Raw genomic sequence first — 26,419 nt, forward strand, 5'->3', positions numbered from 1 at the left:
AATACAAATATATATTTAAAAAAAAAAGAATTTATAATATTTATTAAATTTTGTATTTGACGCACTAGTTGTTCTTCAATTTTAACAAATAATAATTTAAATTATAAGCGTAATTTTTTTATTAACATTAAGATTTAAGTGCACACACATTGCTGTTTAAGTAACAACAATTGACTTAAAACAACAAAAATAGTTTTTATCTGTTTAATTCACATAACATTTTAATAGGACACTTATCTGAACTTAATTTTATTTATTTTAATTAAGACTTGTTTAAAAAAATAGCAAAAACTGTTGTATATATGAAACAACAACCACATTTTTTCGTTTAAAACACACACCTGCAGTTCATGTATTATTTTTATGCATTTATATTTTGATTATTATTAATTTTAATATTTTCTTATTACTTTTTATATATCGTATATTTTATTTTATTTATATGATGGATTATCCGTTCAATTATTTTCTTGATTTTCTGCAAATTTGACCAAAACCAATTAGACCAGATTATTGTATATTGCCTCTGCATAAAATTGAAAATGTTTTTACTGGGTATTTAACTTTTAGTTTCAAAGCCTTCCATATCAACTTTGAACTACTCAGATTTCCTATGTGGTATATAAGCATACCAGACGGTTACTTGCCTCCTTGAAACTTCAATTTTTTGTAGTTCTTGCAAAGTTTAATATTTTTTTGCTTCCTTAATAAATTTTGTAAATTATTTCTTTCTATTATCAATCATACCTCGACATACCAATTCTTTTAAATACTTCTCCTTATTCTTCGAAAAAAAGTCGAATTTTGAGACTTCTCCTACTGAGTTGTTTTACCAGAGCTAGTTTCAGTTAATTAGTAGTTTACTTAGTTCAAAGCAGTATAGTTCATATTTGTCCGAAGGCCTATGTATCTCACGAATTTAACGAATGCCAAAGATTGATTGATTTTAACTCTACATTAAAGTTTCAAGAAAAATCGACCTACGTTATATGTGCGTACATATAGCGATGTAGGAAAACAACTCTCTATTCCATAAAATGTTAAGACCCTATTTTATTACTTTTTCTTGCTGATTAGGTTTAGTCCCAGTTGGCTGAAGTTCCCTATGTATTCAATTCTGCAAACATTTTATAATTAAGTAAAGGGATGTCTATTTAACCAAATACTAGTTTTATAAAATCATAATTTTATGATATAACTCGAATGAAAAACACACAACCAAAAAATGCAAAAACTTCTGAAATATATTGGGCCTAATCATTGAATCCGTATCGAAAATAAAATTTACGATCACATTGAACTCACTTACCGACTCGAAAAAATACATTCCGCTGCTAACAGTTGTCGCTATTTACGAAATCATTGAATCCGCAAAATCGAAAATTTTGCTCGAAATCTATCCGTTGGTGAATGAATTTCGGAAATGTAAAACAAATAACTCATTTGAAAGGTTTTATGTAAACAATAACAGATGACGGACTAAATCATGTTTTAAATGGGTATTTCATTATTCAAGACGGATCATCCATATACTTTACAAGATCAAATAGCGAGGCCGTCTACTTTGTCGGTTTTATAGCGACGATGAAGAAAAGTTGAATTGGTATCCACCGTTGTGAAGCATGCGTAGATTTTGAAAATATTTCGAATATATTTGTAAAACCCAGTTTTCAATAATGCATATATGTATGTATGTATGTACATATCTTGCAAATGCTAGCTATATCGATCATTGTAGACGATGTGATCATTAATGAAAAGTAAAAATTTTGTTAAAATATAAAATATAATATTAAGGATTAAAAAGTTTTTATGATTCATTATAATTGAATAAAATAAAGAAATAAAATGTCATATAATTTTTTTCATTCTGAGGAACAAACAGATAAGCTATTCTTAAATTAACGATAGGCGATTGGTAGCCAAAGCTATACTTTAAAGAAAAAATGCTTTTTAATAAACTAAAATTAAATATAAAATACATACCATAAATATAAAATACCACCAACCAGCAACGACGAGATTGGGTTCCTAAAAAGAAATTGTCAATGTCGGTTGGCAACACTGCTGCGATACATTAAGAGATTGGAGTAAAATGCCGAGTACCAACAATCATGTATCAGCCGCACATAAAACAAATGCAAATAACTTAATGCACACACCACGATTACATACCGAACACGATCATCTCTCTCTCTCTCGTTCACAAAAACAAACAAACTCCATGAAGTTCGAATAATGCAACAACTTGACTTCGAACAGCACGATGAAGCAAAAGCTTTGTTGTTACTGTGACGAAGGTCAGATAATGCAAACACACTTATTTTTTGTTTTTTTTAGGAACAAACTGGACATTTGGAACACAAGTGCATTGTTACAGCAGATGACGGACACAACTCATTTGCTGTGCAGTCCGCATTCTTCTCGCACATCCTGTTGTTGTTAGAATTATTGCAATTCATATCAATTTACATATATACGTATGATCATAGACGCCCTCGGACTTGGAGCCATTTGTCAGGCTTTATTATTAATATTAAGCAAAAATAAACAAACAATTCGTACCCTCTCCAAATTTTATTTTGCCTATGGCATTTTACAAGGAGATCGTAGAGAGCTCATAGTAAGTTGAATTTAATTTCGTCGTGTTTTAGACTTTGGCTAGTATGCTATCGGGTTTATTATTGTTTTCGGAACGATGGTACAAATGTAACCAATTGTTGGAATAACCAGGTGTTAGTTTTCTTATGTATATTTGGGACACTTACTACTTTGTTTTGTACGCCTTTTGTCTTGCCTTGCTGAAAGTTTTTTTTCATTTGCAGAGACACACACACATATTCACATGCATTGTATGTAAATGCTTTGGGCGATACCAGCCGATCATGACAATTACCAACAGAAGAAATTAACAAAAAAATTACAACATAAAATATATACATGTCGTCGTTAGTGTTTAGTGTTGCTACTGATGGTAGGATAAATAGGAATGAACTTTTTGTGGTAGAAACTTGTCGAATATAGCAGCTGTCAATTTTAATAAACACCTTTTCTGTTTTATGAGCGCCTGGTAGAAAGACACAATAAGTATAAGGAAATTTAGAGCAAACAAACAATTTTTAATGAGAAGGCAGTCGCTCCTCATTTATATTTTCATACATTTTCAGTAAAAGATCGTCACAGGGTACCAGGCGATCAGAAACGATAGCAGCAAGCAAATTTCCTCCAACGCACTAACAACAAAATACATATTGGTATGCAATATAATATGCGTTGTGTAGTTCTAGGAACAAGTTGACAATCAGAGTTAAATTTTGTTGTTCTTCACTGCAAATTCCTCAATGTCTAGAAATTGTTTTTATATGCTTGGTTTGCGCCTGGTATGTTATGATATTTATTGTTGTTCACTGCACATTCCTCAATGGTTAAGAATTGTTTTTATATTCGAAACACCGACTGTAGTTTATGTTTTTGCGCTCTGTATGCGTCTGGTATGCTATGATCTTTATTATTGTTTTAGGAACGACTTTACAATTGAAACTAATGTATGTACATTATTGTTGGTATGCTGAATATGCCAGCTGATCAGTTTCGTATATTGGGACTGCATTGTTTTGTGCGCCTGGTAGAAATCGATGCTACTTGCCTTACTGAAAATTATTTTCAACGGCAGAGACACAACACACAAATTCACATACATTGTATGAAAATGATGGGGGCAATATCAGGTGATCATGAAAAATAGCCACAGAACAAATGAATAAAAAATAAAAAAAAAAGATTTAGCATATTGTCTTTAGGGTTTAGTGTTGGTACTGATGGTGGAATAAATAGGGACGAACTTTTGTTGGTAGAAACTTGTTGTCGAATATACCAGGAGGCAATTTTAATATATACCTTCTGTGTTTTATGAGCGCATGGTTGAAAAACAAAACTAGTAGAAATTAATTTAGAGCAAACAAAAATCTTAAATGCGATCGGCGCCGCTTCATTTGGTTACATTTTCATATATCTTTCGCATAAGGTACCAGGTTGGTCAAAAATGATAGCAGCAAGCAAAATTCCTAAAAATAAACAATAAAAAAATACATATTGGTATTCAGCATTAAATGCCTTGTTTAGTTCTAGGGACGATTTGACAATCGGAGCCAGTGTGTGTTGTTACTTTACTGCAAATTCCTCAATGCCTAAAAATTGTTTTTATATTCGAAACACCGACTGCTTCGTTTTGTTTTTGCGTCGGGGTGTGCGTCTGGTATGTTATGATATTTATTATTGTTTTAGGAACGACTTGGCAATTGAAACTAATGTGCACATGTTGTTGGTATGCTGAATATACCAGCTGGTACTTTTCGTATATTTCGGACACCTACTGCTCTGTTTTGTGCGCCTGGTAGAAATCGATGCTACATGACCTGTTGAAAATTATTTTCTGCGACGAGGCCACACACACAGACATATATATTTTGTATGAAAATGCTTTGCGCTATACTAGGCGATCACGAAAAATAGCAACACAAGAAATGGACAAAATTTACAATAACAAAATACATATTGGTATGCAGCATTAAATGCCTTGTATAGGTCTGGGGACGACTTGACAATCAGAGTTATTGTGTGTTGTTCTCCACTGCAAATTCCTCAATGCGTTGAAATTGTTGTTATATTCGAAAGACCTACAGCTTTGTTTTGTTTTTGGGCCCGGTATGCACTACCAACTGACATATTCACTAACAGCATTCCAGCAACATGATTTTTTCAGTTCTCATATCATTTCTAAAACAACAATGAATATCACATTTCGCATACGAACTCGATTCGAACTCCCATTTTATACTGCATACCAATATGTATTTTGCTGTTGCCGATTTCGTTCGGATTCTACCATCAGAACCAACACTAAACACTAACTACAATATGCATATATTTGTTATTGTACATTTCAGTTCATCGTGCCTGTTGCTACTTTTCATGATCGCCTGGTATAATACTTCGCACTGTTCGTACAAAATATGTATGTGAATGGGTGTGTGTGTGTCTCTGTCGCAGAAAATAATTTCATCAATGCAGTGGCATCGTTTTCTACCAGGCGCTCAAAGTGGCGAAGTAGGTGTTCCATATGTTTTAAATGAACCAGCTGGTATTCTTAGTATTCCAACAACATGCATTGGTTTCAGTTGTGCTATCGTTCCCAAAACAATAATAAATATCATAGCATACCAGGTGCATACCGAGCGCTAAAACAAAACGAAGCAGTCGGTGTTTCGAATATAAAAACAATTTCTACGCATTGAGGAATTTAAAGTGAACAAAAACACGCATTAACTCTGATTGCCAAATCGTCCCTAGACCTATACAAGGCATTTAATGCTGCATACCAATATGTATTTTGTTATTGTAAATTTTGTCCATTTCTTGTGTTGCTATTTTTCGTGATCGCCTGGTACATCGCCAAGACTTTCAGTATAAAAAGTGAGAATGTATGTGTGCCTCTGCCGTTGAAGGCATTTTCAGTAAATCAAGCAGCATCGATTTCTACCAGGCGCACAAAACGTAGCAGTAGGTGTCCCAAATATATGAAAATGACCAGCTGGTATATTCAGCATACCAACAATAATGTACATACATTAGTTTCAATTATGAAGTCGTTCCTAAAACAATAATAAAGATCATAGCATACGAGACGCATACCGAGCGCAAAAACAAAACGAAGCAGTCGGTTTTTCGAATATAAAAACAATTTCTACCCATCGAAGAATTTGCAATGAACAACAACACGCATTAACTCTGATTGCCAAATCGTCCCTAGAACTAAACAAGGCGTTTAATGCTGCATACCAATATGTATTTTGTTATTGTACATATTTTAGGAAAACATTTTGCTTACATTTTGTTATTGTAAATTTTGTCCATTTGTTCAGTTGCTATTTTTCATGATCGCCTGATATTGCCCCCAGCATTTTCATACAATGTATGTGAATGTGTGTGTTGTGTCTCTGCCGTTGAACATAATTTTCAACAGGTCATGTAGCATCGATTTCTACCAGGCGCACAAAACAAAGCAGTAGGTATTCCAAGTATACGAAAATGACCAGCCGGTATATCCAGCATACCAACAATAATGTACATACATTAGTTTCAATTGTAAAGTCGTTCCTAAAACAATAATAAAGATCATAGCATACCAGACGCACACCCAGCGCAAAAACAAAACGAAGCAGCCGCTGTTTCGAATATGAAAACAATTCTTAACCATTGAGGAATGTGCAGTGAACAACAATAAATATCATAGCATACCAGGTGCATACCAGACATATAAAAACAATTTCTACGCATTGAGGAATATGCAGTGAAGAACAACAAAATTTAACTGATTGTCAAATTGTTCCTATAATTAAACAACGCAGATTATTTTGCATACCATAATGTATTTTGTTGTTAGTGATTTGGAGCAAATTTGCTTGCTGCTATCGTTTCTGATGTATGAAATGTAAATGACTGCGACAGCGGTCTCAGTTAAAAGTTTTTGTTTGCTCTAAGTTACCCTATGGTATATTCGACAACAAGCTTTACCAACAAAAATTAGTTCCTATTTATCCTACCATCAGTACCAACACTAAATACAAAACGCAACATGCATATATTTTTTGTTCATTTGTCCATTTGTCCAGTTGCTATTTTTCATGATCTCCTGATATTGCCCAAAGCATTTTCATACAATGCATGTGAATATGTGTGTGTGTCTCTGCAATTGAAAATAACTTTCAGCAAGGCAAGACAAAAGGCGTACAAAACAAAGTAGTAGGTGTCCCAAATATACATAAGAAAACTAACACCTGGTTATTCCAACAATTGGTTTCATGTGTACCATCGTTTCGAAAACGATAATAAATCTGATAGCATACTAGCAAAGTCTAAAACACGACGAAATTAAATTCAATTTCCATAGGCAAAATAAAATTTGGAGAGGGTACGAATTGTTTGTTTATTTTAGCTTAATATTAGTAATAAAGCCTGACAATTGGCTCCAAGACAATGTAATTGTTGGACTTTATAAAGTGCAGTGCTAATAATCGCCTAGTACAGCGCAGGATGTCGTAAATCAAGTTATTGATGTGCGAGAAGAATGCGGACTGCACAGCAAATAAGTTGTGTCCGTCATCTGCTGTAACAATGCACTTGTGTTCCAAATGTCCAGTTTGTTCCTAAAAAAACAAAAAATAAGTGTGTTTGCATTATCTGACCTTCTTCACAGTAACAACAAAGCTTTGCTTCGTCGTGCTGTTCGAAGTCAAGTTGTTGCATTATTCGAACTTCATGGAGTTTGTTTGTTTTTGTGAACGAGAGTGAGAGAGAGATGATCGTGTTCGGTATGTAATCGTGGTGTGTGCATTAAGTAATTTGCATTTGTTTTATGTGCGGCTGATACATGATTGTTGGTACTCGGAATTTTACTCCAATCTCTTAATGCATCGCAGCAGTGTTGCCAACCGACATTGATAATTTCTTTTTAGGAGTCCAATCTCATCGTTGCTGGTTGGTGGTATTAAATATTTTATATTTATTTTTAGTTAATTAAAAAGCATTTTTTCTTTAAAGTATAGCTTTGGCTTCTAATCGCCAATTGTTAATTTAAGAATAGCTGACCTGTTTGTTCTTCAGAATTCAAAAATTGTATAACATTTTAATTCTTTTTTCTTTATTTTATTCAATTAGAATGAATCATAAAGACTTTTTAATCCTTAATGTTATATTTTAACAAAATGTTTACTTTTTATTAATGATCATATCGTTTACAATGATCGACACGCGGAACCCGGATCACTAGCTAGCATTTGCAAGATATGTACATACATATGTATATACATATATGTATGCATTATTGAAAACTGGGTTTTACAAATATATTCGAAATATTTTCAAAATCTACGCATGCTTCACAACGGTGTGTATTTGCATAATGTCGCAACAGGCAATAGACTGAAAAATGTGAATGTGTCTGTTGAAAGGTTGAAGTGTGACTGCTTGTGCTCAAATTTCTGCCATGCGCATTCTTAACTAACTTGTTTATGTTTTTTGTATTTATTAAAATATATCACATATTTTTTAATAATTTAAAGATTGCTTTATTCGTAACATTTAAATGAGCTAAATTCTTATGTAATATTTTAATAATTTAATACAAATATTAGTTTCTTATTCAGTGTAATTTTTGGTTGTATTTTGTTTTGTTTTTGTTATCACAATTCATTTTGCATTGTTTCCATTTACTTCAACGATTTACAAACCTAGTAACAAAAACAAAAGTTTATTTGTCATCAATTAATTTTATGAAACTATCAGCTACTTAATTTTTTGTTATTGGTTTAATTTATTTTTTGATGTTATGCCAGGAATGTTTTAAATAGTGTACCTAATGTGACACGGAAAATAGTAAAACTTTATGAAGATTAGTAAAAAATGTTATAACTGTATTATTAATAAAAATAATAACAAATATGTATTAATTCTTAATTTTGATTCGAATAAATATTTAAATTTTCAATTATTTCCTATGTATATGATATCGGATATTCTAAGTAAGTGAGGTTACCAAAATTTGGTTTTTTTTTCGGATAAAAAACAAAAATAGATTATTTAAAATACCGTTACAGCAGATGTCTTCTATCAATTTTCTAACATATATAATACCTTAAGTATATGTATACACAAACGATAACAAACATACATAAATTTACTCGTTGTAAGTTGCCTTATATTTACATGATTCTTAATAGTTTATAAGTATTTAGATATTATCCGGATTTGGGGTATTGGTCAGAAGCTATCCTAAAATCAAAATTTTTCCAGTTATTACTAAAGACATATATATATATTTACTTGGTTTAAGTGTTAAATAGTCCTGTGTGCATGAAGTTCAAAAGTGCGCATAAACAGTGGCTCTTGGCTTAACACTAAAGTTCTTAATGTATTTCAGAAGCTTTTGCATTTTTTGGTTGTGAATTTTCATCCGAGTTATATCATTAAATCATGATTTTATAAAACTAGTATTTGGTTAAATAGACATCCCTTTACTTAATTATAAAATGTTTGCTGAACTCAATACATAGGGAATTTCTTCATCATCTAAGCTGGGACTCAACCTAAGCAGCAAGAAAAAGTAATAAAGTAGGGTCTTAACATTTTATGGAATAGTGAGTTGTTTTCCTACATCGCTATATGTACGCACATATAACGTAGGACGATTTTTATTGAAACTTTGGTGTAGAGTTAAAATCAATCAATCCTTGGCAATTCAAGGTTTTCAAAGTCACGGCATATTGTTAAATTCGTGAGATACATAGGCCTTTGAATTACTATAAACTATACTGCTTTGTACTAACTAAACTACTAAGTAACTGAAATTATCGCTGAGGAAACTACTCAGTAGGAGGAGTCTCAAAATTCTACTTTTTTTCGAAGAATAAGGAGAAGTATTTAAAAGAATTGCTATGTCGAGGTTTGATTTGATAATAGAAAGATATAATTTACAAAATTTATTAAGAAAGCAAAACTTTGTAAGAGCTATAAAAAATTGAAGTTTCAAGGAGGCAAGTAACCGTGTGGTACGCTTATATACCACACAGAAAATCTGAGTAGTTCAAAGTTGATATGGAAGGCTTTGAAACTAACAGTTAAATAACCAGTAAAACATATTGAGGGCTTAAATTTTATACGGAAGTAATATACAATAATCTGGTCTAATTGGTTTTGGTCAAATTTGCAGAAAATCAAGAAAATAATTGAATTAATTGATAATCCATCATATAAATAAAATAAAATATACGATATATAAAAAGTAATAAGAAAATATTAAAATTAATAATAATCAAAATATAAATGCATAAAAATAATACATGAACTGCAGGTGTGTGTTTTAAACGAAAAAATGTGGTTGTTGTTTTACATATACAACAGTTTTTGCTATTTTGTTAAACAAGTCTTAATTAAAATAAATAAAATTAAGTTCAGATAAGCGTCCTATTAAAATGTTATGTAAATTAAACAGATAAAAACAATTTTTGTTGTTTTAAGTCAATTGTTGTTACTTAAACCGCAATGTGTGTGCAGTTACATCTCAATGTATATTTGTTAAATTTGAATAACATCTAGTGCGTCATTAAACTACAGTACAGTACAAAATTTAATAAATATTATAAATTCTTTTTTTGTTAATATATATTTTTATTTATTTTCTATTTTCTAATTTTTTGTAAACCTTTAAGCCGTCATTTTTTAGCCGTAAGCACTGCATATGCACAAACATATGTTCATATCAATAAAACCATCGCTAAATCAACGACACTTGCCTTGTTTTCAGCATTATTATTATTGTTATGTTATATAATAGTTCTAATTAAGCGTTCATATCAAAATATGTAATTTTTTACCACGTCATCATTCAAGCAACAATTGTACAAACAAATAACTACGCCTACTTATATGCACACCAACATCAACGCTCGCACGCATACACATACACACTCCCAAACATACATATGTACACTTTGCACTTTGCTGCTTATTGTTGCTTCTTGTTGTTGCTAAACTTATCCCTTTCCTACAATTTTCTTCTAATCAAGTATAAGCACCTCCTTCCTTCGTCACTTTATTGAAAATTACAATCATCGGACGTATTGTTGATTTGTTGTTTGGTCTTTCGTGATGCACGGCGTATGAGTGACCTATAATTTGGAGTGAAATTTTTATGAGCCATTCATTTGCACAACAACCCTCACTTATGTAAGAGGGGGTAAATATAAAGAGGATGAATAGTATTAGTATAGGCACTAACCTAGATCTGGGCTTTAGCTTGTCATCGCCGCTGCTGGTGGCTGGATCAACCGCTTCGACCAAACTGGACTTTTTATCACCGGAAACGAATGAACTGGCGTTGCGATTCTTGTCTATGGAAGAAAATATTTTTATATCAACTTTATTAGCATACAATCCAAAAATAACAATTATTGATAGTGGAAGGCATTAAAATGTTAAAGAGGAAGACTGCTGAGAGTCAGGTGGGAACTAAATAGATTGAGGACAGTTAGTTAGCGCAATATACATGAAGCTAGACTTCTCGCATCCAACAATTGAACACATCCTCAGGAACGCAGAGGTTCTAGCACATATATTAATTAGGGATTATAGGTTTTCAATTAGTTTTTTATTATTTTTTTTTCTTTCTCTTGGAAAACCATATTTACGAGTAGGCTTTGGTTTTCTGTAGGAATTGGCAGGTTGAAGGGGACATCAATAGTATACTGCACTACCTGTACCAAGATTTTGTTTTGGCCATATCGAACTGACATTTGTTGGACCCAGGCCTTTTCGAACACTCTGCCGATCTAAAATTATTTATTAAAATATTATATTCCTATTTTTATGAAAACATTTTTTTATAATATTAGATTTTAACATTATTTTATAATTTCATATGGGTTTTATGAAAGAGAATCATCAAAATTGAATAAGTAACAGCTGTCGGAGAATTTTATGGTGAAAAAAATATTTTGAAAGTTAATGGGGTTATCGTGGAAATGATCCAAAAGAGGCCTCGTTTTTGACTTTTGGCAGTTTGGCGCCAATTGGTAATACCAATTGAAGATAAGTCCTTCTCCATCTGGTCCATCCATCGGAGTAGAAGCCTTCCTCTTCCTCGGCCTCCACCAGCGGGTACTGCATCGAACGAACACTTCTGGACCACTTTCGTCCATTCGAACAACATGACCTAGCCAGCGTAACCGCTGTTTTTTTATTAGCTGCAGCTGCGGTATTCGCCGTTGCTAATGTTTAAGGGACCGTAAATCTTCCGCAAAAACTCCTAGTGCCGTCACATCGGATGTTGGCATCATTCACGCTTCTGCACCATAAAGTAGGACGGGAGTGATGGACTTGTAGAGTTTTGTTTTTGTTCGTCGAGGGAGGACTTTACTTTTCAATTGCCCACTCAGTTCATAGTAGCATCTGTTGGCAAGAGTGATTCTGCGTTGGATTTCAAGGCTGACATTATTATCTATATTTCGTAGATGAGTACCATAGATGTCCGCTATAAGCAATATCAGTTAACGTAGTTGAAAATAAATTGTACAAAATGATGACCTTGCAATGAAGTTAACACTCATAAGATAGCAAACGAAAGTCCGAACATCTGTCTGGTCATTGTCTGATCAGCGTCCACGCGGTAAGAATAAAATGCAGCGCATATATGCATATAGTCACATATTTTTTACCTTATTACGGACATAACGCTACTAATATTAGTTACAATATTTTGTAGTTGAAGTGAAACTTTAATATCTCCAATGCTATACATTTGGTCTTATAACTCTGTGACATTCGGCAAAATACTCTTCTAGTTTTGCATTCAATCAAACCTTATGCTCAGACTTAGAACAAATTTTAAATGAAATAGAAGTGAAAAAGATAAATTCATTTCGCAATAAATACGTAAATCCATTAAAATAATGATAAAATGCTGCTAAATTGCACTTAAGTCACAAATTCATTCGACAAACTAATGGTGCATTTACAGCTATTAGTCTTAGGAAAATCCATAGGCATCAAAAAGAAATTACATTTCCAAATTTTCTGAATGACTAAAAATCCAGTGATGCAGGCAAAACACATACAAAACCATATTGTCTAAAGTATACGAGAAATGCAACTCTGTGTGGCAGATTGTCTAAAAATAGCCATGAAATAAATTCGTTCGTGACAATAAAAACTTTCAAACAACACCAACAACAATAGCAAATATTAACACCATTCAGTAGTTGCCATGCTAGTACCACCAGTGGGCCAATAAAATCCCAAAATGACAATTGAGTACAGGCAAAAAAAGGAAGAGGTGTAAGAGACGAAGTTTCAAACGAAACTAAACAATGCAATGCGATAGACGGCCGCGCTGCAGAAATGCAGAAAAATTGCAGCAGAAATATTTCTGGTGGCAAAGTGCAGTGGGTGATTGCCTAAGTGTGCCAGAACGAGCTGACACGGCTGGAAGGGCAAATGTGAGTCTGTAGCGAAACTCACTGAATACCAATGAGTTCGAAGATCAAGTGCAGTTATGGTCAGGCATGTTTGCTCTCCTTATACTGTTATGTCTACCCTCTTGCAGTTGCATGCATTTTTATTGCACGCTAGTGTATGTGTGTGTGGGTGAGTTGTTTTATTAAAAGTGTTGCTGCTTAGAAATGTGAGCAATTTTATTGTTATTTATAATTATTAAACATTTTATATGAAAATATTTTTATCTACAGATGCACTCACATACATACATACATTTCTACATAAATATATATAAAAAGAGCACACAATTTGCGAAAATCCATTAAAATTTGTTTTCAATCGGCAAGCTTTTCATGATTTGTTGTAATTTAATTCGAATTAACGGTATGGTAAAACGAATAAGTTAAACCGAAAACCGAATTTCGCAGAATTGATAAACATTTCGCTTCAATTCCCAAGTAAATGAAAATAGTTTGGGTTTATCAACTCATAGTTTGAGTAATTATTGTGCAATTTCACATTTATATTTGCCATTTTAATGCATTTGCAATGCGAATATGCGCGGTAGGAAAAGTTTTCCAAAAAAGAATTTAATCAATTCTTGTCTTGGTCATGGTGTTCTGGTTTCTGGTAGCCAACTAGTACTAGTATCCAGTAGGACCAAGAAAATTTTTAGAAATCGAAGATTATAATTTACAAGTTTTCTAGATTAAGTATGCTTTAGTTCTCTCAATTCAGATAATTATTGTTACATATTGCCAATCTTTCTAGTATTACTGAAAACCCGCTAGGCCAGCTGGCATCCATTAATGTATGTGTTTATGAACCACTTTTAACCAAATTCAAACTTAATGATACTTACTAGATGAAAAATACACTAGATAAAGAACTTAGCATATAAACTTTTAATAGAGAATTTAGAGAAATTTTGAAGAAACGAACTACGGTTCTGAAGAAAGCTTCAAAGTGTCGACGTTAGTGGTTATAAACTGTTGGAAAGATATAAAACCCAAAAAAACTTAGCTTTCGTGCCGAAAATAATAACATGGCAACACTGTGTACAAAGTTGAACGTTTTCTTACAGGGTATGGATATAGATATTGTACCACATTTAAATATAAAGAGCTTATATATGCATTGTTATGCATATACACCACTTGACGTTTATGGGAGCTGAATTATTGAAAATATTTTTCATTTCAATTATTACCAATTTCAATGGAATGTGTTTGTAGCAACCATTTGTGTAACGAAACCGCATGTTTTCAGTGAAATCGCCAAAGCATTAAGTCCAACAAGTTGCTTAAATTAGTGGAATTCGACAGAATGTGGACACATGGGAAAATTTCGTGGAACTCCCAAAGCTCAAAGTATGAGAATATGAAATATAATTGCTCCATTACAATTATTGAAATAGTTTCAAATTAACAAATTTGTAATAAAATTGAGTATACTCGTATAAAAACGAAGTACGTTTTCTTGGAAAATACAGAGTATTTTATAAAGGGAATCGCACGATTGCACCAGTTGTAATACATTGGTGCTTATGATATCCATATGAGTGAGCTGTTCATGTATACAAGTTACTGCAAAATTTTTATGGATTCTACATGCTCAACACAGAAGCATTCAATTTGTGCGCAATGAAAAGTGTCAAACAAAACCGCTAATATGCGCATATGAATGTTTTATGGAGCAAACTTCGGCCGCAGTCGCAGGAACTTGCCAACAGTTGCCCGAAAATACATAAATTATTTTTTTTTTTGAGTTGATTCTGAGTCTGGTATTGAAATAAAGTTGGAGGGTGCGAAGTGCTCACACACACACACAAACACACAGACACATTTAAATAGGCAATTTATAATCAATATGCTTGAATTGGAATTTGCAAGTGTGAAGTGTAAGTGAATATTTCTGTTTCACTCACGCAAGTTGTTCATTTGAATGCCGTTTGAAGAGCATTTCCGGCCCCAACATTTTTTCCGCTTAATTTTTTCGCCACACTTTGAAGTTTAAGGAAGAAGGATAAATTAGATTTAAGTTTAATTTAATACTATTGATGAGATACAAATCATCCAAAATAGATTTATTTCAATTCAATAAACCCGTTGAATTCGAGGTGTGGGTTGAAGTAGTGTGTGTGCTTGTGTCTTCATTTGGATACAAGAGAAACCTGAATTGTTTATATGCTAGTTATATTTTCATTCTTATACAATGCTATGTTTGGGTCAATTTGACCCAATTTTCAGTAAAACTCGTCGAAATTCGCGTGTTAGTCTAGTCGTATTGTATTGATTCTTCTTCTATTTGTTAACTGCAGTAAAAGGAATAGATAAATATGAAAATTAAAATAATATCTGTTTTTTATGTTGCTGGAGGATGCCAAATGTAATTTCATTACACTTATTACGTTGTTGGGTCAATTTGACCCACCTAGTATTTTGAAACATTTGCCGTTTATTATTACATCACTCGATCAAAAACGCCGACAAAGAAAGCTAGTTATCGGAAATTGAGTATATTTTGCACAGCTTTATGCTCTGCCAGAAATGAATCCACCAAAAAACGACAGCGATGTTTCTTCTGTCATCATACAAAAAATTCGAAGAAATATTCAGCTGTTTGTAGTACGTGCCAAAAATTTGTTTGCAAGGAACACAGCAGCTTAGTTTGTGAAAGTCGCCGTTAAAACATACATATCTCAACTATTTTCTACAATTAACATACACTTAACTTGATTCAAATAAAAACATATGAACTCTTTCAATAAAATAGTGTTATTAGTCGAGTTTTTATAAGTGGGTCAAATTGACCCAAAACACTATATGTGTAATTTTTTCCTAACATAGCAGAAGGGTTAAATCTTTTTTCAAAAGAGCATTAAAACCCATAAAGCTTTGGCATTCTGTCTTCAACTAATACATATTCTATGATATTCGCATCATAAAAAATTAATTTTTCTGTTTGAGTTCCGCTTTCCGCAGAGTTGTTTCATAAGTTTTCTGGGAAAATTGCCTGTGTTTTTTAGGCGTATCGTAAAGTCACTTGACTGACTGCTTCACTGAAATGTAGATTTATTTTAATAAATATATACACACATACATGTTTAAACGAGGTGAGTATGTGTGTTTATAGCGAAAGAGTATATGCATGCAAACACGTGCCGAAAGCGGCGCCCACAAAATTTAAACACTTTCCAACATAGCGGACACAAACACTTGCATACCTAGTCATCCGCGGACATATTTAAGCTCGGCGAAGAGGTGAAAGGGACATGCACAAATGATGTTTTCATGCCTGTTCGGTGGCGTTGTAAATATGTGTGTGAGTACAAGAAATTCGACCTGTTCGTGTTTGTTCATTGTTAATTCTATTTTATGGGTTTTTCTCGGAATTTTTTAAATCCACTCTCATGTGCCACGGCGCCCGCATGTTTGCGTTTTTCGTACTTTTATTACGGCGGTTTCCTATTATTCATAGGTATATTTTTGTGTGTTTAAAACTTGTTTGAAGTGAAAAATACAAAATTAATTTCAATGTTTCTTTTAAATTTAATAATAGTCCTAATAATAAAACATTGTAGAAGTTAAGTCTGCATTCAACTTTTAAATAATTTAATTCCCAATTCGACTGGGTGGTGTAGAACGAGTAAAAGAGGTTTATTAAATACACCTTAGGTTTCGTAAGTCAGTTAATTAAGAGCCTTATAGCCTTCTCACACAGCCAAATTAATTGATCAATTAAATTTTGATTGAGAAACCAGTTCTTGCACTTCACACTGTCGGCTACTCGATAACGAATCAGTTGTTATATATATTTGTTTTTGCTTTTTATTAGACGTTGGTAAGTTTCATCAGCTTTTAGTTCTGCTTTTTCCCGCCTGGATAAGGAAGCGAAGCGAATGGGTCTGGTGGTGAACGAGGACAAGACGAAATATCTCCTGTCATCAAACAAACAGTCAGCGCATTCGCGTCTTGGCTCCCACGTCACTGTTGACAGTCATAACTTTGAAGTTGTAGATAATTTCGTATACCTAGGAACCAACATTAACACCGATAATAATGTCAGCCTTGAAATCCAACGCAGAATCACTCTTGCCAACAGGTGCTACTATGGACTGAGTAGGCAATTGAAAAGTAAAGTCCTCTCTCGACGAACAAAAACTAAACTCTACAAGTCCCTCATTATTCCCGTCCTACTTTATGGTGCAGAAGCGTGGACGGTGTCAACATCCGATGAGACGGCACTAGGAGTTTTCGAGAGAAAGGTTTTGCGGAAAATTTACGGTCCCTTAAACATTGGCAACGGCGAATACCGCAGAAGATGGAATGATGAGCTGTATGTGTTGTTCGACGACATAGACATAGTCCAGCGAATAAAAAGACAGCGGCTACGCTGGCTGGGTCATGTTGTTCGAATGGATGAAAGTGCCCCAGCTCTGAAAGTTTTCGATGCAGTACCCGCTGGTGGAAGCCGAGGAAGAGGGAGACCTCCACTCCGTTGGAAGGACCAGGTGGAGAAGGACCTGTATTCACTTGGTATTACCAATTGGCGCCAAACCGCCAAAAGGAGAGATGCGTGGCGCACTGTTGTGGACTCGGCTATAACCGCGTAAGCGGTTTCTACGCCAGTTAAGAAGAAGAAGTTTCATCAGCTGATTGCTATTTTTTGACACAGAACGTATATATAATTGCAAATACGGTCTTTGTCGCAGAGTTGCATGTCATTTTCAAGTGGATTAAAATTCAATTAAATATTAATGTAGATTTTTATTTTGTATGGTAAATCGATCTAAATCAGCGTTTTAATCGAGCAGAGGCCGGTTAATTGATCAATTAGCTTCTATGTGAAAAGGTTATTAATTAAAATATGCCTTTGGATAGTTTAGACAGTATCAATATGTAGTATATATATATGTATGTCGCTATTCAGCTGGTTTGCTTCAAATGAATTCATTCATATTCCCGAATGTACAAATCTGGCTCAGTCAAGCATTACATGGCCTTGTACTGTTATAAAAAAAAGAATATATCAAAAGCTGCACGTGAGATCGCAAGACCATGAATCAGACTTTGAGAACGTGATTATATTCGGGGATCTTCAAAGCTAATTGCCTTGAGTGTTTCACTAACATTTGATGGCACGTTAATATAATTCCGACAGAGTCGAAACTGTAAATGTATTATATAAAAATATATTTCGATTTGAACTTAAAGTCTCTCTTCAAAGTGAAAAATCAACTCAATAAAGTTGAAAAACATTTAACTAATTTTCAAGTTATCGTTAAATGTGACAACTAATGAATATGATTTACGCATACCATTCCTGATAATATTTATTTGCTTAATACATAAATATAAAAAAAATTTAAAACTTCTAGTGGAGTTTTGAGGCAATAAGCTAAATCTATAATATAAAAATGAATCGCCAAATGTGTTGCTAAGCGCATAACTCGAGAACCGCTGGACCAATTTCGCAAATTCTTTTTTTAGAATGTTTCAAGAGGTCCCGAGATGGTTCTTACGGAGAGAAAAATTTTAAAAATTGCCTGAAAAAGTCTTAAATCCACAATTTTCTAATCTCCCATACAAACAATTTGTGTCGTTAGTCTCGAAAAAAGTTGAGAAGGACCAAACCGATCTGGCTAATTTTAGTTTTGAAATATTTATGGAAGGCCAGGGAAAGATTAGAAAGTAACTAAATATGGAAAAATTGTGAGGAAGATAACAAGAAGATGATTTTATTTGAATTGACAACAAAGTTATAAAAAAAGAAAACAAAAAATAATATTATTTTCAAAGTTGGCATTGTTGCTTTGTTAAATATTTTTGTTATTGTTCAATTGTATAATGCTGTATCGAAAGCCTAAAACAATTTGTAACAAGTAGGGAAAGGCAACCGAACATTTTATACTCTCGCAATTTATTGATGTAATTTTATTACACACAATTTGAAATAAAGTCCAATAGAATAACGAAAATCCTCTTATCTATACTAATATTATAAAGAGGAAATGTTTGTTTTTTTGTTTGTTTGTCTCGAATAGGCTCCGAAACTACTGAACCGATTTGAAAAATTCTTTCACCGTTGGAAAGCTACACTATCCCTGAGTGACATAGGCTATATTTAGTTTAAAAAAAAAAAAATAGGGTTCCTTACCAAAACTCCGATAATGTAAAAAAATACCAAAAAACTTTCTTTAACCGCGAATGCTGCGAAAACGATTGAAGATATAACAAAGTGATGTACTACAATTTTGTAGAACTTATCATTATCTACGAAAAACGTCGCGACATCATATCTCTAACTAATATAGTTTTGTCACAATAAGCGATTTTATATAAAAAAATTAATTAAAATACCACTACTTGAAAAGACTCTTTATTTATACCTTAGTATTAATCCTTATCGAAATAAATGATTTATTATTTAAGATCGCTTCGCACCTTTATATAAATTTTTGAATTATCAGATTCTGACATTCCATTCAAAAGATATCACGAGTTAAAAATTTTGAAAAGCCGCTCGGCTAACTATGCGTTGTATGTAGAGTTGTAGGCGTCACTCGGGAACGAGAACGGCCAAACCGATCTGGCTAATTTTAGTCTTGAAATATTCGTGGAAGGCCAGAAAAAGATTAGAAAGAGTGTAAATATGGAAAAATTGCGAGGAAGATATCAATAAGAGAATTTTATTCGAGTTGACAAGAAAAATATAAAAAGAGAAAACAAAAAAATAATAATTTGGAGGTTGTCATTGTTGCTTTGTTAAAATATTTTTGTTATTGTTCAATTGTATAAGGTTGTGTCGATATTCCAAAACAATTTGTAAAACATAAGGAACGACTAAGTTCACGACCAACCGAACATTTTATACTCTCGCAATTTATTGATGTAATTTTATTAAGATAACAAACAATTTGACCTATATATTCGGCATAAAGTCCCATAGAAAATCATAATATATAGTATATAAGGGCTGATGTGATTCCAGAACCAATTTCACTAATTTTCACCACCAAGGTTAACGGGAATAGGGGTAACTTGGCACCTGTTAGTAGGCAAACAAACGGCACATTCGGCCTTGAAATTACTCCTAAATTGCAAATGAACGAAACACCAGATAACGAAGATTTTCCAAATATTCAAGTAGTCGCTGGAGGTACTGCACAGGACTGTAAAAAAAATCTTGATTGTCGACGAATGTTTTTGGTGGAGCCAGGATTCTGTTAGCAGGTGATTTACGCCAGACTCTTCCAATTATTCCTGGATCAACTATTACTGACGGGCTAATCGCATGCCTAAAATCATTTAATTTGTGGCGACACATAAAGAATCGCCAATTAACACTAACATATGGGTGTTTTTGCAACAATATCAAATTGCGATTGTAGAAGCAGTTGAAAATTGTAGGGTCGCAGTTGACACCTCGATGGATTAACAGCATTTCCAACAGATTTCTGTCACTTCATTGACTCGAAAGAGAAGTTTTGCTGACATGAAACCTCAATATGATAATCATAAATGACTGATTGAATGACCTATATTGGTGGTAAAAATAAGATATCGATGATCTTAATGCGACAATTTAGAATTTCGGTCCAAGAGAGTTGACACAGCTACAAACCAGGATGACGTAGTCAATTATCAAAAACTATTTAAAATTGCCTGTACTATCACCACTCACTTGGCAATTAAAAGTAGTGTGAGTTGTCATCATGCTGCGTAACATAAATCAACCTCGAATAATCAATATCGTCGCCGAAGCCAAGATTGGACCAACTTAATTTAATATATACTTTAGCCACGAAAACAGGTGGTCGGGTCTGCTAGTAGGATTATAAAATTAAATTTTGTGTTATAAAATTTGACGAGGGGTAAAAAGCGTCAGCTTTGGCTGATTGTACACATTTTTAATTGGCTGTGATTTACACAACTTTACAACAACAACTTCCACGCTAAATAAATTTAATGGGGCAACTTTGTCGCGAAAAGCAACAGAAACATTATATAAATACAGAAATAAAAAATATGATAAAAAAGAAAAAAGAAGAAAAATAATAATAATAATAATACCAAAAACACGAAAAAACGCCGAAAAGGTATACAAAGCAATATTCCCAAAGAAGTGTGTGCCTGTGGCATGCGAAAGTAGTGAGAGTGGAGGAATAAAAAAATTATATAACAAGTACATACCTAGAAACATACATACCTACAGGCATAACAACAAAAAGTTGAAACATCTGAAAAATTATTCTTGAAAAACACCAAAAGCTACGCGAGGCCTTGAGCATTTGCCATGCTTGCGACGACGAACGAAATGTTTGAAAAATTTAAGAAATCATAAAACAAAAAAAGGAAACATATTAAAAGGCAAAAATCTCAAAAAAAAATAAAGTAAAACATATTTTAGTTAGCAAGAGAAAAAAATACTCAAAAATCAAATGACCCACCAAAAAACATAAACTCAGCCAAGCATGACGTACAATATAGCCGCCATACCTTACCTAAAAAATAGCATTCTCAGAATATTGCAGGTTCTCCCTCTCTTTCCCCGCACTAAAGACTGGACTACAAATTCACGCCACTTATCGAACTGTGGAGCGTGAATGCAACCAATTACACCATTATAACTGACAGTTACAACGCTGTAGTTAACCGAGGAGTAGGAGTTGTCATGGATGAGCGAAGAAACAAATCAAATCAAGGCAACAATTGTGTTGTAAAAAGTATGTGAATTAAAAGAGTGTTAAGAGCTCTTGAGATGAAGGTTCTATGGTCTAAAAAAATAATTATTTGTGAAAAATTACATATAGGGTTATTTTTAGATTGAAAGTATTTTTAGATTGAAAGTAATTAGTATGCTCTCAAAATTCTGTTACATGCCAGCTATATAATGGGCTAATAATACACAATCAATATTTTTGAATTTTGTTATGCTTCAAATTTTTTTAATTGAATTGCAATTTAGCACCAAAATAAAGATGAAAGTGCTGTATACCAGATAACACAGCATCGGTAATAGGAATGCAATATGAACGACCCTTAGAAAAGGAAATGACAGATTTACATCGAATATATCTTTGTTGGCCGATGTTTTGTTTTGGTAATGACAAAAACCTAAATAATTTTCAAGTATTCTTCAGAGTTAATAGTTCTAATTAAGATATAAATCCTATACCGCTCCGGTTACATAGAACCGATCGTGAGTATGGAAGTTGTCGGCAGTTATGTTGGTTGTCGTGCCGCTGTTTTCGAGTCTTCAACTAAGATTGGAAAATGATGAATCTAAAGTTGTACTAATAAGGTTCTGTCAGTTCATTAATGATCGGATTTTTCCGGTACTCCTGCAGATTCCATATCAGAGTCGATCTCAAAGGTAGAATATTAGCTGGTAATTAATTGACACTTCCCGATTTACTAACGCTATTATTACTGATTGATTGATTTTTGAATCCATTATTCTAGAAAGAAATATATTATATTGATATCAAGTAAAGCAGTGATCTAACTATTTTTAATAACACAATTCTTTACCGAGTTAAAGGATTATGGATTTGCACTCTAATATCTTTTATTAAATTATTTTAATTATGGTTGAAAATTTAATCAAAGTAGTAAGATAATTTTGTGTTTAATTTATTAACATTGAAACTACATTTCACAAAACCAAATACATTTACACTTCACTTAATAAATCGATTAATGTAGCTTTTAATTTTCATTAATGTTAGCTTTTAATTGCATTGAAATATTAATTTGTGATATTAATTATCAATGCTCGCCAGCAGTTGAGTGCTCTGAAGAACGACATATCTACTAGCCGTATTTATATACAAATTTATCCTTAAGTAATAAATCAGTTGCAATTAATAACGCTTAATACAATCACAAATAAATTTTGCACAAACACTTGAAATTAATGGTCAGTAAGTATATTATACTATATACAAATAAGATTTTGAAATAATTGAGAGTTTAAATGAAGGATTTAAAATTGCATTTACTCTAAAAGTAATGGTATGAATTTATCAACATGTAATACAGTAATCGTAGGAATGTTATTAACTAACCGTTTGTCTTCAAGTTTTTTAGATTTTCTGCAAGACGTTATGAAATGTCAGAGGGCTGCATTTAAAAAGTTATTGAATATGGAGGAAAGTATACATGATTTGGTCTAGAGTTTCAGTCTTTATAGAAGCGATGTTGAATTTACTCAGCTTTGAAAGATGATTTATGGGTTTTTATGAGAAGTATAGGTGTATTGGGTTCCTTTCTAAAGAGATTTAAAATTATTCTGTATTTTCTGTGCACCATGACTACTAATATGTGAAACTGGATGTTGGGGAGTTTATATTTCATATTTGCAACGCACATGCAACTACAAATGTAGGCATGGTTTTTGGTATAAATAAATGAAGTGTCGGCGGCCAACTGAGCAAACACTTCATGTCATTCACACGTACACGCTGATACACCAAAGTGAATGTGAGTTTGGGAATATCCATCCAAATGAAAATGCACTTGAGAGCGAGTGGTGTGCAAGCGGTTGTTGCGGCTTACCTTTGTATTGTAGCCGGCATTTCGTTGGTCCACAGTGAATGCACATGTCAGTGGCATGAACAAACAACTGGACAAGCAGACAGATGGAAAAATGCATGCATGTGCAAAGATGGATGGAGGTGGTTAGTTAAAGCAAGAGCAATGTGCTGATTAACGTGCAAGGCTCACTTTAGTTAAATGAAAAAGATAAAAAAATATTTACCAATACCAACAAACAATGCACATTTTATTAACAGAGCAACAATGTGTTTTACCGCCCGTCGCCATGCAAGTAGGCCATAAAGCAATGCCGTGTTTTACGCCACTTGGTGCGTCAGTGCTTGCATTTTCTGCTGGTTTTTACAGCGCTGATTCATTTATTGCTTAATTAACTTTTAATTAGAAATTATATAATAATTTCAAGCTATTGTGCGGCGGTTACTATCACTGCTTATGACCTTGCACTGATTAATAAATGTAGTAATATGCTTTTATTTAAGCTTAATGCAAATAATATGTATGTATGTGAGATTTAATAGTTGTTTTTGGCGACTTTAGGGTTTAAATATGTTTAATAAGTAGTTTTTAATATTTTTATTGAGTCATACACATATGCTTGACATAATTACTGGTAATGCGAATTAAAATTTTAAAAGGTATAACGTTTAAAATTATATCTGAACATGACAAAAGCAACAGAAAATAATACCTTTGTATATTTACTAGATATTTGACAGTGTATAAACAAGTGAGAGAGAGAGAGTGATTTGTAAGTTCAAGTTTCAAATATGTCAAACAAGAACAAATCATCCATCATCAAAATTAAATGGGGTGTATGAGTAACTTTTTGAAATGGGGGACTATGATGTATAAAACTCTATATTATTTTTGTGATCATATTTTTTCGGAAAACTTCACCTGACGTACAATTAACACTACGAGAATACGACTGCACTCGAACTAAGCCCTTCCGTAGTTGTAGGCGATATATGTATTTTGTGTTATAACGGGATAAAATGTGTTAAGCAACATTTTTTTCTTCCCAATTAATTTCCATTAATATTTTATAATTCGATTTTAGCTCATTTTCGTTGCCAAAGTCAACGCGTAAGTGACATAATAATCTCAATTCAATAAAAGTGGGAAAAGCATGACACAGCAGATGGCCAGGTGACCATCAACCACTATAAGTAAGTTTCAGTTGATTACAACATTCATTTGCTTTCAATAGCCACTTTTAGCTGCTGTCCTTATCAACGCCACCTCAACGGCATCAGCAACAACCCACCAACACCAGCGCTACATATGTTTCCCCAACGGTTATTTGTATGACATCTTCTGCATATTTGCCGTAAGTTTTCAGCCAATAAGCTGATTATGTCGGCACAAGCTCGACACTGCTCTGTCCGCAGCCCGCTATTTGCAGCAAACAATTTAACAATTTGTCGCCGAGTCAGACAGCGAGCGAGTACAGTTCTTAATTAAAAGTACAAACAGATAAATATATTAAATAAAGGAAGCAGGCAATGAAGAAATGGAAGATAAGACCCACACACAATAAATATCAAATGTAAGTAAAACATACATTGTATTATACGTAAAGGAGAGAAATTATGGTAGAAGGTTGTCATAGCAACTTAAAAGAGTACTTGAAAATAAACTCTGAAAGATTTTAGCTTTCTTCATGAAATAGTAAAAGTGCATCACGTCGTATGAGTAACATTTTAAACTTTTAAATATTATTGATATTTATACTCTAATTAGTGTTTTATTTTATTTATTTTTCAACTTCAACACTCAAACCAGCAGATTAAATAAATTCCAAATTTTGGCCTTGTAAATCACCAAATTAATGAACGGCAAATTGCAAGCACAACGCAAATTGCAAATAACAACCCAAATGCACAAGCAGGAGAAGAAGAGGACGACGCGCACAAAATACGGTGAAATATGGAACCTCAGAGTGCAGTGTAGTGCGAAAGGTTGAACGCACCAAATCCATGACCATGACAGATGGTGGAAGAAGCAATAGAAGCGACAGAAGCGCACTAGGGCAACGGCAGACTAAACTCTTGTGGCAGCTGCAACTCCAATGGCAACATTTGTTCTAGTTAAAGCTGTGCCACACAACCATATCCATACACCTGGTGGCAGCAGTGCTACAACTGTTTGTGTTTTTGATTGCTACAGCTGAATTGGTGGAGCGCACTTGTTATTCTGCAGATGCTCTAACAAGCATACCGGTGCACGTAAACACATAAACAAACAAAGAAAGTTGAAGAAAACAAAAGCGCAAAAAATGGACTGAGTACCAGAGAACCACGGCTGCAAACAACTAAAAGGTAAAACATCATGTAAATGATTATTCTCATAGCGCAAAATTGTCTCATAGACATCAAGAACAGTTGACTGTTTTGTTTGCTTCTTTGTCAGAGACGTATGAGTTTCCTTTATATTGTGGGAAAAGGAGATGTCCGACTATGTTCCATATGAATTTGTGCTCAAGATAATGATTAGTAATTGCGGAAATTTCAATTCTTGATTTAATTTAGTTGTAATTTCAATTTAGTTGGACACCTTCTGTCGGTTTGAGTAGAAAAAATGTTGAGTAAGAGCATCTGAATGTCTGGTGACAATTTAATTAAATTTGAAGTTTCATACAATTCACATTTACGTTATAGCAATGCCGACGCAGCAAAAGTGAAATATAATCAGCAGATGAAAGATACAGAATAAGACTGAAGAGAAGAGCACAGCCGCCTACAGTTTGGTGCACAGAGCGCGCTGTAAGAAGATACGCTGAGCATGAGAGGAAGAATAATTTACTTAAA

The 26,419-nt window shown here is 33.3% G+C and overlaps 1 pseudogene; it reads right to left on the bottom strand.

Moving 5' to 3' along the window:
• Positions 1 to 10,200: 10,200 nt before the first annotated feature.
• The window catches only part of LOC128922726 (GTP-binding protein Di-Ras2-like), a 76,950-nt pseudogene continuing 60,731 nt past the window's right edge, over positions 10,201 to 26,419 (bottom strand).

Source organism: Zeugodacus cucurbitae, chromosome 6 (genome assembly GCF_028554725.1).
Source record: "Zeugodacus cucurbitae isolate PBARC_wt_2022May chromosome 6, idZeuCucr1.2, whole genome shotgun sequence".
NCBI classification, from domain to species: Eukaryota; Metazoa; Arthropoda; class Insecta; order Diptera; family Tephritidae; genus Zeugodacus; species Zeugodacus cucurbitae.